The 12,400-nt window shown below is 34.1% G+C and overlaps 2 long non-coding RNA genes across 2 annotated transcripts; both read left to right on the forward strand.

Moving 5' to 3' along the window:
- The first annotated feature begins 699 nt into the window (after positions 1–699).
- LOC112032116 (uncharacterized) lies at positions 700–3,437 on the forward strand. Its single transcript, XR_002885051.2, has 4 exons — positions 700–1,059; positions 1,341–1,407; positions 2,237–2,321; positions 3,162–3,437. It is a non-coding gene; the product is annotated as an uncharacterized LOC112032116 (long non-coding RNA).
- A 1,815-nt stretch (positions 3,438–5,252) lies between these two features.
- Positions 5,253–7,400, forward strand: LOC136066916 (uncharacterized). Its single transcript, XR_010628445.1, has 3 exons — positions 5,253–6,962; positions 7,087–7,153; positions 7,252–7,400. It is a non-coding gene; the product is annotated as an uncharacterized LOC136066916 (long non-coding RNA).
- The last annotated feature ends 5,000 nt before the right edge of the window (positions 7,401–12,400 follow it).

Raw genomic sequence — 12,400 nt, forward strand, 5'->3', positions numbered from 1 at the left:
TAAGGATCGTTGATGTTGGGAAAATATTCTTCAGTTCAAGTTTAATTCCAAATACCAAATGCTTGCTCTTTTTCTAATCTGCCCCTGGTTTCTCCCTTGATCAATTGGAGGCCCCCTCCTGCGGGTTTCACAAAAATAAATGTGGATGGTGCTGCTTCGGATGATGGCAGACCATCTAGCACTGGGGCCATAATCCGTGACAGCCAAGGCAGCTCTATTGCAGCTTCTTGCCGGGTCCTTTCTTTGCCATTCCCAGCTGACATCTCTGAAGCCTTGGCTTTACAAGATGGTGTTATGTTAGCCTTAGAGCTGGGCCTCTCCAAAGTCATATTTGAATCAGATGCTCTCTCAATTATTCAAGCAATTAATGAGGGCAATGTGGGTGGTGAGATCGGGCACATTATGCAGAACATCAAGGATCTTGCTTCTTCTTTCTCTTGGTGTACTTTCCAGCATCAGAAACGGGAAGGCAACAGGGCAGCCCATGATCTTGCAAAAGCAGCTAGGATGACAGGAATCTCTCAGGTTTGGAAAGGTGTCTCTCCAAGCTTTGTTGAGCATATTATTAGTGAAGAGTGTGGAATGTAACTGCTTTTGCAGCTCTTTTTCCTTGTTGTATTTTCGTTTCTGTTGAATGATATGCATCTTCCCATCAAAAAAAAAAAAAGAAACAAGTGGAGGACAGCTAAGGACACACAAATAAAGAAGAAGAGGTAGTCAGGTAGTAGACCGAAACCAAAAGAAGAGGAAGAAACTTTCATTTCCCACTTAAAATTTTTCATTTCCCACTAAACAAATATTTCATTTCCCACTACATAGAACTCTATCTCATTTTCTCTGTATCTCACACGGCCTCTCTCTCTCTCTCTCTCTCTCTCTCACACACACACACATACAGCTTCTGGCACCCAGTGCCGCCGATCCCAGCCCAACCCAGTGCCGACACCGAGCACCACAACCCGTCACTCCTCTCTTCCTCGATCTCTCCGCTGCCCTCTGCCACCCCCATACCCATTCCTTTTTCCTCACCATACCCATACCCATTTTGATATTTGCTTGGTAAGTTATTTATTTGATTTTTTGTTTTGATTATTGTGAAAATTGCGTTTGGATTTGTGTATTTAACATTTAGGTTATTTAATTTTCAGTTTTGATTTTTGTGAAATATGGGTTTGGATTTTTTGTTGTAACATGTAAATTCTTTATTTAATTTTTTTATTTATGATTTTTGTGAAATTAGGGTTTGGATTTGGTGAAGTGAATGGTTGTTGCACTTATTTTCTGTTATTGGTTTTTAAGATTTTGTTTCTTTTTTTCTTTTCTTTTTTGTAAAAAATTAGGGGCAGAAGGATGCTATAGAGAAGGGTCTAGTTAGCATGGAATATGTTGAAATGGCAACATCTCAAGGTACTTCCCACAACACTTTTACTATTTTTTTTTCCTTTGTAGCATATACACACACACACACACACACACACACACACACGAGCTTATGAATAGAGTACCTCTTTTGACTTGTAGCTATTTAAGCTTGATGCCTTATTCGGTTTAGGCCATTTTTTTTTGGCCTTGGTATATTAAATAACTATATTTATGTTGTGTTTTGATTAATAAACCGTTCTGTTAATTGTCTGTCGTTTTGGCTATACACGAAGGAGTTATTGGGGTTTGTATGATGAACTTATGCATCATTTGGGTTTAAATTAGGAGTCTTTGGATACTGAATATATTTGAGTGGCTTTACAGAGTTCAATTGATTTGAGACAATGTTTTTTCCTTACTTGTGGTTTATTCTTTTATCGCTTTTCTCTATCATTTTTCCTCCGTTTGATTGGTGCAACAAAAGTGTGAATCAGTTGAATTCATTATGTTCTAATACAATTATTTTTCTTAAAGACTGGTCCCTAAGGTTTAGCTCATGAGCATCTTCTATGTTTAAATAGGTCACTTTAGTTCCTTAGATGACATGGCCAAACTAAAAATTGACACCTCATCACTCATTAGGGACTAGACATGATCACTTTAAGTCTGTCAGGGACTAAAATCGATCATTTTAAGTTTTTTAGGGTCTAAAAGTGACCACTTTAATTTTGTTAGGGACTAAAAGCAATCTCTTTAAACTTCAAGGGCTCAAATTGCCCGTGAGCTAAAGTTTGGGGGACCAACAATGTATTTAGGCCTTCTTTTTATGACATCTGTGTATTGGTTGAATGATTTTATGCTTAATTGAGTGCAGGATATCTAAGGGTCACTATGAACATCACAACCTTTGCTTTGTGCTACTCCAACAAATGGCTTTTTTCTGTTCTATATTTTTTCAGGTGAGAACCAATGTTGTGGGAAGTTTCTTTTGGTTTTGAGTATCATTGTCTTTAAGTTATGTGGAAGTGGGAAATATTACTTAGAGTTTGGTTTCAGCTTTGTATTTAATGGTATGGATATTTGGTGTGGTTGCAAATTCGATCAAGGTAAAGAATTGTTTATGGTTTCCAACTATGTTTTAATGAAGTATCTAATGCTGAACATTTTATCCAATTGAGCTGATATGTATGCCCATAGTTGTGTGAATTAAATTAGTCATATATAATTTTTGCCTACACAGAGTCTCATACCCTCTCTTAGTCTTGGGTTCATATGTCACACCTTTCCAGCCTTAAGCTTTTGGCCTTCACCTTTTGATATAGTGGTTTCAACTTGAACCTTATTGCATATTTCTTGTTTCTTAAGGTGAATAGAGCATAAACTCAAAATGAAGAAGGAACCCGTATATAAAAATCACCTAATGCTTTCTACCGGCCTTATTTTGAAATTGCAGCAAATTATAGATTAAAAAAATTTCCATATATTACTAGATAATACCATTTCTTATGTTAGTGAACTTTTATTGAGTATAGTAATGCAATGATGTTTGTTACCTTTAAATGATAACATCATTGTATTTACTTTATTAAAATGTATATGATACATTTTAAGGCTATGACTTTACTATGGAAGATTTGCTCTGTTTCTCATAAATAACTATTCTCACATTATTTAGTAATCTTGGTTTGTATGCACTTATTGAATGACCAAGATGAAAAATCCTAAATCTCTAAGCTTTTCTTGTCATTCTATTCGATCCATTTATATGCACTTATTGAGTAATCTTGATTTGTATGTAGGATGTTCATCCGGTCCAACAATCTCCAGCTCTCCAAAAATCATCAACTGCATCCCATCAACCAAGCTGCTTATAAGTTTTATGTTGGTGTTTGATGACTTTTTGTGTACAAAGAACAACATTTGAACAAGTGCATTTTTTGGAAGTGTTGAAGGATTTGTTTAAATACTTTAGAACTTTGATTGTGGTATTAGCTTGGAACTTTAATGATGGTTATAGACAATGTTATATATTTGATAATATATTTCTATGTTAATATTATGTTAATTTCAAGACATTTGTGGTGTTGTTAATTAGTTACATTTGTGGCATTGTGTTAGTAGAGCTAAAACTATTACAGGGTCTTTGTAATAGTCCTATGAACCATTTATTTATTAGCAAACAGTGGTTTTAAACCACTTAAAACCCAATAGGAAAAAAAAAAAAAAAAAAGTACAATTAGTCTGTTTTGATTGATTGCCTATAGCGGCGGGTCATGCCCGCCGCTAAAGGTAGACACCAATAGCGGCGTGCATGACCTGCCGCTAAAAGTCAATTCAACGAATTCTAAACACGTATGGCGGCGGTTTTATGCCCGCCGCAATAAACCTTCACCCGCCGCTAAAAGGTATGTATATAGCGGCGCTTTTTGTGACCGCTGCAATTGACCTATAGCGGCACTGCAACACTGGCGGGACAGCCCGCCGCAATAGCACCCGCCGCTATAGGTCGAATGTACCTTTTGCGGCGCTTTTTTGGGCTTTAGCGGCGCTTCTGGCCCGCCGCAGTAGCCCGTTTTTCTTGTAGTGAATCTATAAAAAATAATGATGCCACACTTGAAGAAAATCCATTTCAACAAAAGAAAAGGAAGAGAACTTCTGTGATTTGGAATGACTTTAATGAAATTATTCTTCTTGATGGAACAAAAAAGGTTCAATGTATTCATTGCCTTAAAAGACTTGCCTATAGTAATAATGGCGCAACAACACAATACCATAGGCACTTGAAATGTTGTCTAAGTCGTAAACTAGCTGATAAGAAGCAAAAACAGTTAGTTGTAAATGAAGGTGGAGTGGAAAGTGAGGTGGCACTAGCAAACTTTAAGTATGACCATGCCAAGGTCAAGGAAAAGACTTCACATATGATCCTTGTGCATGAATACCCTTTTAATATGATGGAGCATGAGGTTTTTAATGTTTTTATGAAAACTGCTGCTCCATATTACAAGAAAATTTCACACAATACTGCAAGGAATGATTGCATTTCTACTTTTGAGTTGGATAAGAAAAAATTGAAGTTGAATGCTCTAAAATGTGTTGAAAACACAAGAGCTGTTTAGACCCCCAAATTAAAATTACGGCTTGATTGATTATACTCTAACTTGATACTAAGTGCGAAATAGAGTAAATGCGAGCGGATAAACAAACAAGCTACTCTAACCCATAAACATTATAAAACAACAGTAAATGAAAGGTAAAAGAGTAGGGAAGAAGAATGCAAACACAAGATAACATGTCGATGTGTTATCGAAGAGGAAACCGAAAAACTCGGCGAAAAACCTCTCTGCCGCCCTCCAAGCAGTAATCGATCCACTAGACAATTAGTTAGGATACATGGGTTAGCAAGAGACCCTCCAAGCCTAATCTACCCGATGTACCTAAGCCCTCCAAGCTCCTATTCCAACAAGACTTCTCAGAATCGTGTCTTGTCTAGCTCTCCGGATCCCGCAATACGCCCGATTGCATCCGCCAAAACTTGGCTTCTTCCAATACTTCCCAGCAGCACCAAAATCTCACTTGACACTCTAAAAGGGTGTGGTAAGTATTTGGGTTATCAACCTCTCAATGGTATGGAAATGGAGAGGTAGGAGTTGAGGAAAATCCACAAGCAATTATGTAGAGAAATGTGGTTATAACAATCTCTAACTCTCAAGGTTTGTGGCCAAGGTTTTCTCTCAGAAGTACTACTCAACATTTGTGGGTAATGTGGGTATATATAATGTGGGTACAGATAGTGTGTATCAGATAGCACAGTCTGGCAAAATAGAATGTTTCGCAAGTGTCTCGTGGGAAGGCCTTACTCGTGAGCTACTCGCGAAACATAGCTATCGCCATCTGTCCTAACTCTTTGCATTCCAGTCATGTGCAGGGCACATGCATCATTTCGCGAGATGCTTAGTCACGAGCTACCCACGAAAACTCTTCTGTCTTCAATTGCTTGAGTCTTCACACACTCTCTCTCTATCACACAACCCTTACAATTAAATCCCACAATAAATATAGGGTATAAAAGATTGAATAAAATTACCATCAAATTTTGGCATGGAATTAAAGCCAACAAAACACATAGTTGTAAATTACAACTTTAGAGAAGTCTATGCTTGGTAGTTTCAATAGAGTTAGCCTTACTGCAAAGTTTTGGAAATCTGGATGAAAAGTTAGGTATATGTGTCTTACCTGTCATTTTGTTGACTCTAGTTGGAAATTACAAATGTGAATTATAAAGTTTTGTGATGTACCACCTCCACATTCCGGAGTTGTAATTTCTAATGCTATCTTTAAGTTTTTGCTTGATTAGGGGCTTGAAAACAAGGTGCGTAAAATAACCTTGGACAATGCTAATTACACTAATGCAGTTATAAGAATTTTGAAAGATGTTATAAAAAGGAAGCTCATGTTGGATGGCAAGATCTTTCATGTATGTTGTTCTGCACATATCGTTAATTTGTTGGTACAAGATGGGTTGAGTGAGATTGAAACGATGATTGAAAATGTCAGTGAAAGTGTGAAGTATCTAATTGCATTAGAAGCTCGTTTTATAAAGTTTGGTGAGATTGCAAAGCAATTGAAATCACCTTCCAAGAAGTTGATCTTAGATTTTACCACATGTTGGAGTGCAGCATATGCAATGTTGGCTGATGCCTTGGAGTTTAGATAGGTGTTCCCTAGGTGAAAAGATAGAGATGCAGGGTATAATTGGCTGCCTAGTGAGGAAGAGAGGAAGATTGAGACAGGACAGAACATGTGTGCAATTTTTTATTAGTTTTTGAATAAGTCACAAATGTCATATTAGGAAGTGAATATCCAACTGCAAATATATTCCTTCCTGAGGTTTGGAAGATAAAAGAAGTTTTAAATGAGAAGTTACTTGATGAAAATGATTACATTAGAGCTATGGCATGTAAGATGAAGTTAAAGTTTGACAAATATTAGGGTGAATGCAACTTTGTAATGGCCATAGCTGCTATGTTAGATCCTCGGTCAAAATGACTTTGATAAACTTTTCTTTTCCAAAGATTTATCAAGAGTTTGAAGTAGCTAGAAACATTGATTGTGTTCATGATTCCTTATATGAACTTTATAATGAATATGTTGTGGACTATACTTCAAGCTATGTTGGACAAAGTGCATCTAAATCCACTGAAGGTAGTAGTAGTGTTGGTGGCAATAATTCAAAGTTTAAAACTAGAGGTAGAATGGAGTTTGATCAATTTGTTAGAAATGTTGATAACATACAACCAACAAAATCAAATTTGGATGTGTACTTGGAAGAAGGTGTTTTTTTATGCGCTGATGATTCAAACTTAGATTTTGATGCTTTAAAGTGGTGGAAGGCTAACAACCTAAAATTTCGTATTCTCTCAAAGATGGCATCTGACATACTTTCCATCCCCATCACCACAGTATCTTCAGAAGCTACATTCTCTACAAAAGTTAGAGTAATTGATGTGTATTGAGCTTCTTTATCAACAACAACTGTACAAGCTTTACTTTGTGGATGTGATTGGGTTTGACCTCTTTACAAAACTAAAAAACAATCAAAAGTAAGTGTTCATCACATTTATTAAATCTTTTTTGAAACATAACTTAATTTATTTTAATTTTTTTATATTGTAACAATGACATAGAATCTAAAGCTTCTAATTATTTTTTTTTTTTTTTTTGTAGGTTGAACCGAGGTCTACTAGCATCACGGAGATAGCCATACCTTTTCCAAAATGATGCTATCTTAATTGTATTGTTTAGTGTGTGTGTTTCTTTTCATTAAATTTTTTTTTTATAGTTCTTTTTTTTATAATGTTCTTGAAAGCTTATATTTTCTTTTACATGCAGTTGGAAGGATAATGAGTTGAAGGATTTTTTTTGTTGTGGATGATAGGTTTTTGTGTTTGCAAGAGGGTATAATTGGTATGTGCTTTGTTATTTGATAATGCTCTTTTATATCTATGATTTTCTTATATTTGCAAAGAACATGTTATGTTGATATGGTCAATATTGATAATTGTTGATTGTAGGCAAGTTCATCTTCTTACAATAATAATGTAAAGATGATATTCTCTTAATATACTAAATATTGACTATAATTATCATCTAATCCTATGATTTCTAATGTCTTTTTATTATTTTTGGTTGTTTTGTATGCAAGTTGTTGGTTTTCTGATCTGGTGCATATTAAAGGACTTTTGGAGGAATATATTCCTAGATTTGTGAAGGATAGTTAGTCTTTTGTTTTTAAAAAAAACTAAATATTCTTTTTGTTAATGGCATGGTGTTTAGTATACGATAACTTAGCATATGGTGAAATGGTTGCTTTTGAAATATCATGTCAAGAGGGTCTTTATTTTGTTTGAAGATTATAGTTGCACAGATGACAAATGTGGATTTAAAAATTGTATTTTGAACAAGTATTCAAGCTATAGATGAGAAAGTATGAATAGATAGATTTAATTATGTAAAACTTTAATTTGAGCAATTGCTAATCACAGGTGGAATTAGAAGCATGAACAAATGAGTATATTATTTTCTTATTTTTCTTTATTTGATTGTTGGAGATTTGAGCAGATTTGCGCACTTGATAATGCAATTTTGTTAGATTCCAAGCAAAAAAACTTGACTTGAGCTCAAGTTTGAGCTTGATATTAAACTCGAGCTTAACTTGACTGATTTATCGAGCCAAGCCAAGCCGAGCTCAAGATTTTTGGTTTTCCCACGAGCTCAAGCCAAGCTAGAGCATTTGATTTTTACTGACAAGCCAAGCTCAAACATGCACTACTCGGTAAAACTTGGCTCGTTTACAGCCCTAAGCATTTTAGTAATTTTGGGTCATTTGGCTATTCTTGGGAATCGAAGGGTTTTATAAGGTCGGTTTAGCCATACACCTTTTTTGATTTGCAGGATGGCTTTTAGTTTTACCCTTGTCAAGAAAATGTGTTATGTATTTGGGTCAAATGATACTGTTAGAGACCTTTACACATATTCTCATGACTTCTACTTCAAGTTCGACTTTAGTTCAATTCAATCTAGTTTGTAGTAGGAGATTTAGGCATTTTCTTGCCAAGTCAATTCTTTTCAAACTTATTAAAGTGAGTTAGAGCATTTCTAACAACATCGGCAAACATGAAATCCTCTCTATTTTAGATAGGCTAACCATAAAATGATGCTCCAACTGCCTCTTTAAAATGCATAAAGTTTTGTTGCTAATTAACAAACACTATCTTAGCTTGAAGTGCTATTGTTCATTAGCAAAAGAATAAAATAGAATAAAAAATTAACACAACCGATTAAAATATTCAACTTTATCTCAACGGCTACAAATCAACTCACCTTCTTTCTCTCTCAAACCTCTCCAAACTCAAGAGGGAGACACAATCAAAATAACGACTAAACACAATCTTTCTCATAAAACTAATCAAATCAAAGCAAACAATTTTTTTTTTTTTTTTTTTTTTAGCTCCAACTCTCGATTTTCCTTTTCAATAACACATCAAGTGTTATCTTTGGTTTACATCATCTTTATTTTCTGTTATTTACATTAATTTTCTTGCTCAATTATTTTTATCCATATAAGTTGGTAGTAGCATGCATGGTTAATTAACTAATACTTAATTAGCATAAATTAACTCAACCATAATTAAATTTGGAGGTCTAAATTGACACCTAATTAATTAGGTATACACTTTTGTGTGTGTGTGTGTGTGTGTGTATATATATATTAGTAGAAGTCATTATTATTATTATTATTATTTTTTTTTTAAGAAACAAACACACACACACACACACACACACACACACACAAAAGAGAGGGAAATGAGTTTTAACACAAAGACACACCAAAACTCCACTCAAAAGCTATGGTAACTTTTAAGGAAGGGTAAGGCAAGTTATACTACACACAACAAACTCTCTTAAGCAATGTGGGACAATTACTTTTTTTTTAGAAACAACACACACACACATACACACACATAAGGGAAAGGGAAAGGAGTTCTAACACAAAGGTACATCACAACTCCACTCAATATATTTCTAAATTAACTTATAAAAAAAGTTTCTTCAGTTTACTATGTAAATTGAGATTCAATAAGCACATGTATTTATATCTGATCACATGACATAGTTTTTTTTTAGAGAGATCTCATGACTTATTTAATCATGTGACTTGTATAGATGTCTTAATAAACCATCTAGAAAAATATATGAGGATGTACATTGCGAATCAAAAAGATGTAAGTTACCAATTAAATTTTAACAATAAAAATCCACCGAACAATTTGTTGCCACCGCAACAGTATTGATAGAATTGAACAAAATTGACTAAGTATTTGATAGAATTGAAGAAAATTGATTAAGTATTTTATAAAAGGTCACTCTACAAGATTTAATCATAAATTTTGAAATTATTTTATGAAACGTTACATTGTTTTCTACTAGTCCCGCGTCTAGTAGGCAACAATTTCAATTTGAGACAATTAAATACAACCCTTCAAGTTAAGGAATGCAAAGATCTCCCCACGATGGAAAGGGGAGATGAGAGAAACGAAGGCCAATTTTAGGGCACATTTGGTACACTATAATGATTATTACATGGGAATAGGAATAAGTATTACAAGGAACATATTAAGTTGAAATGTAATAAGTATTACTATTCATTAGTTTGGTGGCCATTTAGGAATAGAATTCTGAATATGCATCCACAATTTAAATTATTTTTAAATCAAATTTCCTAAAATACACTTATTTTAGGGTGTTCAAAATATAGCTAATAATTAATAAGAATGAAAATTTATTTTCTTTCCTTTTAAAGATGTGGCAACTAATGGCTTTTTAGGAAATTTTTTAAAAAAGTTATTACATAAGGTGAAAGAATAGATATTCAGTACTTTTGATAAAGAATAGTTATTCCTCATTTTGAAGAATAGCTATTCATAAGGAATAATTATTCATTGTAATAAAAATATAACCAAACAACCGAATAGTTATGCCATAAAAATATCTATTACATTACAGTATCTATTACAGTCTACTAAACGTGCCCTTAATAGAGTAATGGAGGAATTGAAAGGAAGAGTACTGATCTCAACAGATGACTAGGTCCAAAGAATTACCAAACCTCTAAGCAAGGCTAAAATAATTTTCTCCAAAGAAATGGCGTATCGTCCTTCACTTGCTCCAAGTCTTCCTCCATCTACTCTTACTCCTTAAGAGCCTTTCCTAACTCCTTTTCAAGCTATCGATTCTCGAACCTTAGTGGCATAAATCTGAAGAACATCCTCAGCATCCATTGTTCTCACCTCAAAATTTCGAGAAGCTTCCTTTTCACCTCCCTATACAAGGCGTCAAATTTACATTAGTCTTGTGCACATGTTTTAAAAATTCTATATAATTTGAATTTTATCTAATCTATCTTAGTCTTGAAATTTATCAAAATCTTTGTGATTTGGAAAGAATTTGGCCCAACCCAAAACCTTTTTTCTTTTCCTTATTCTTTATTTTATTTTTTCCATCCATACGTTTCACTTTTTATAATCATCTCTATCTTCTTCTTTTTCCCCTTATTTTATCCTCATCCACACACGTATCCGTACTCTTCTTCTCTCTATCTTCATACATATCCCCACACACATATCCCCACCCTATCTTCATTTTTTTTTCTACATTTTGTCTAACTAGGGAAGTTATCTCTAGTTGAGAGAGAGAGAGAGAGAGAGAGAGAGAGAGAGAGAGAGAGAGAGAAGGACAAGCCACCTACTTTCATATCGGCGTTCTCTATAAAAAAAAAAAAAAAAAAAATTGTTTGCTTTGATTTGATTAGTTTTATGAGAAAGATTGTGTTTAGTCGTTATTTTGATTGTGTCTCCCTCTTGAGTTTGGAGAGGTTTGAGAGAGAAAGAAGGTGAGTTGATTTGTAGCCGTTGAGATAAAGTTGAATATTTTAATCGGTTGTGTTAATTTTTTATTCTATTTTATTCTTTTGCTAATGAACAATAGCACTTCAAGCTAAGATAGTGTTTGTTAATTAGCAACAAAACTTTATGCATTTTAAAGAGGCAGTTGGAGCATCATTTTATGGTTAGCCTATCTAAAATAGAGAGGATTTCATGTTTGCCGATGTTGTTAGAAATGCTCTAACTCACTTTAATAAGTTTGAAAAGAATTGACTTGGCAAGAAAATGCCTAAATCTCCTACTACAAACTAGATTGAATTGAACTAAAGTCGAACTTGAAGTAGAAGTCATGAGAATATGTGTAAAGGTCTCTAACAGTATCATTTGACCCAAATACATAACACATTTTCTTGACAAGGGTAAAACTAAAAGCCATCCTGCAAATCAAAAAAGGTGTATGGCTAAACCGACCTTATAAAACCCTTCGATTCCCAAGAATAGCCAAATGACCCAAAATTACTAAAATGCTTAGGGCTGTAAACGAGCCAAGTTTTACCGAGTAGTGCATGTTTGAGCTTGGCTTGTCAGTAAAAATCAAATGCTCTAGCTTGGCTTGAGCTCGTGGGAAAACCAAAAATCTTGAGCTCGGCTTGGCTTGGCTCGATAAATCAGTCAAGTTAAGCTCGAGTTTAATATCAAGCTCAAACTTGAGCTCAAGTCAAGTTTTTTTGCTTGGAATCTAACAAAATTGCATTATCAAGTGCGCAAATCTGCTCAAATCTCCAACAATCAAATAAAGAAAAATAAGAAAATAATATACTCATTTGTTCATGCTTCTAATTCCACCTGTGATTAGCAATTGCTCAAATTAAAGTTTTACATAATTAAATCTATCTATTCATACTTTCTCATCTATAGCTTGAATACTTGTTCAAAATACAATTTTTAAATCCACATTTGTCATCTGTGCAACTATAATCTTCAAACAAAATAAAGACCCTCTTGACATGATATTTCAAAAGCAACCATTTCACCATATGCTAAGTTATCGTATACTAAACACCATGCCATTAACAAAAAGAATATTTAGTTTTTTT

The sequence above is a fragment of the Quercus suber genome, unplaced genomic scaffold, assembly GCF_002906115.3.
Source record: "Quercus suber isolate HL8 unplaced genomic scaffold, Cork oak 2.0 scaffold_51, whole genome shotgun sequence".
In the NCBI taxonomy this organism is placed as follows: domain Eukaryota; kingdom Viridiplantae; phylum Streptophyta; class Magnoliopsida; order Fagales; family Fagaceae; genus Quercus; species Quercus suber.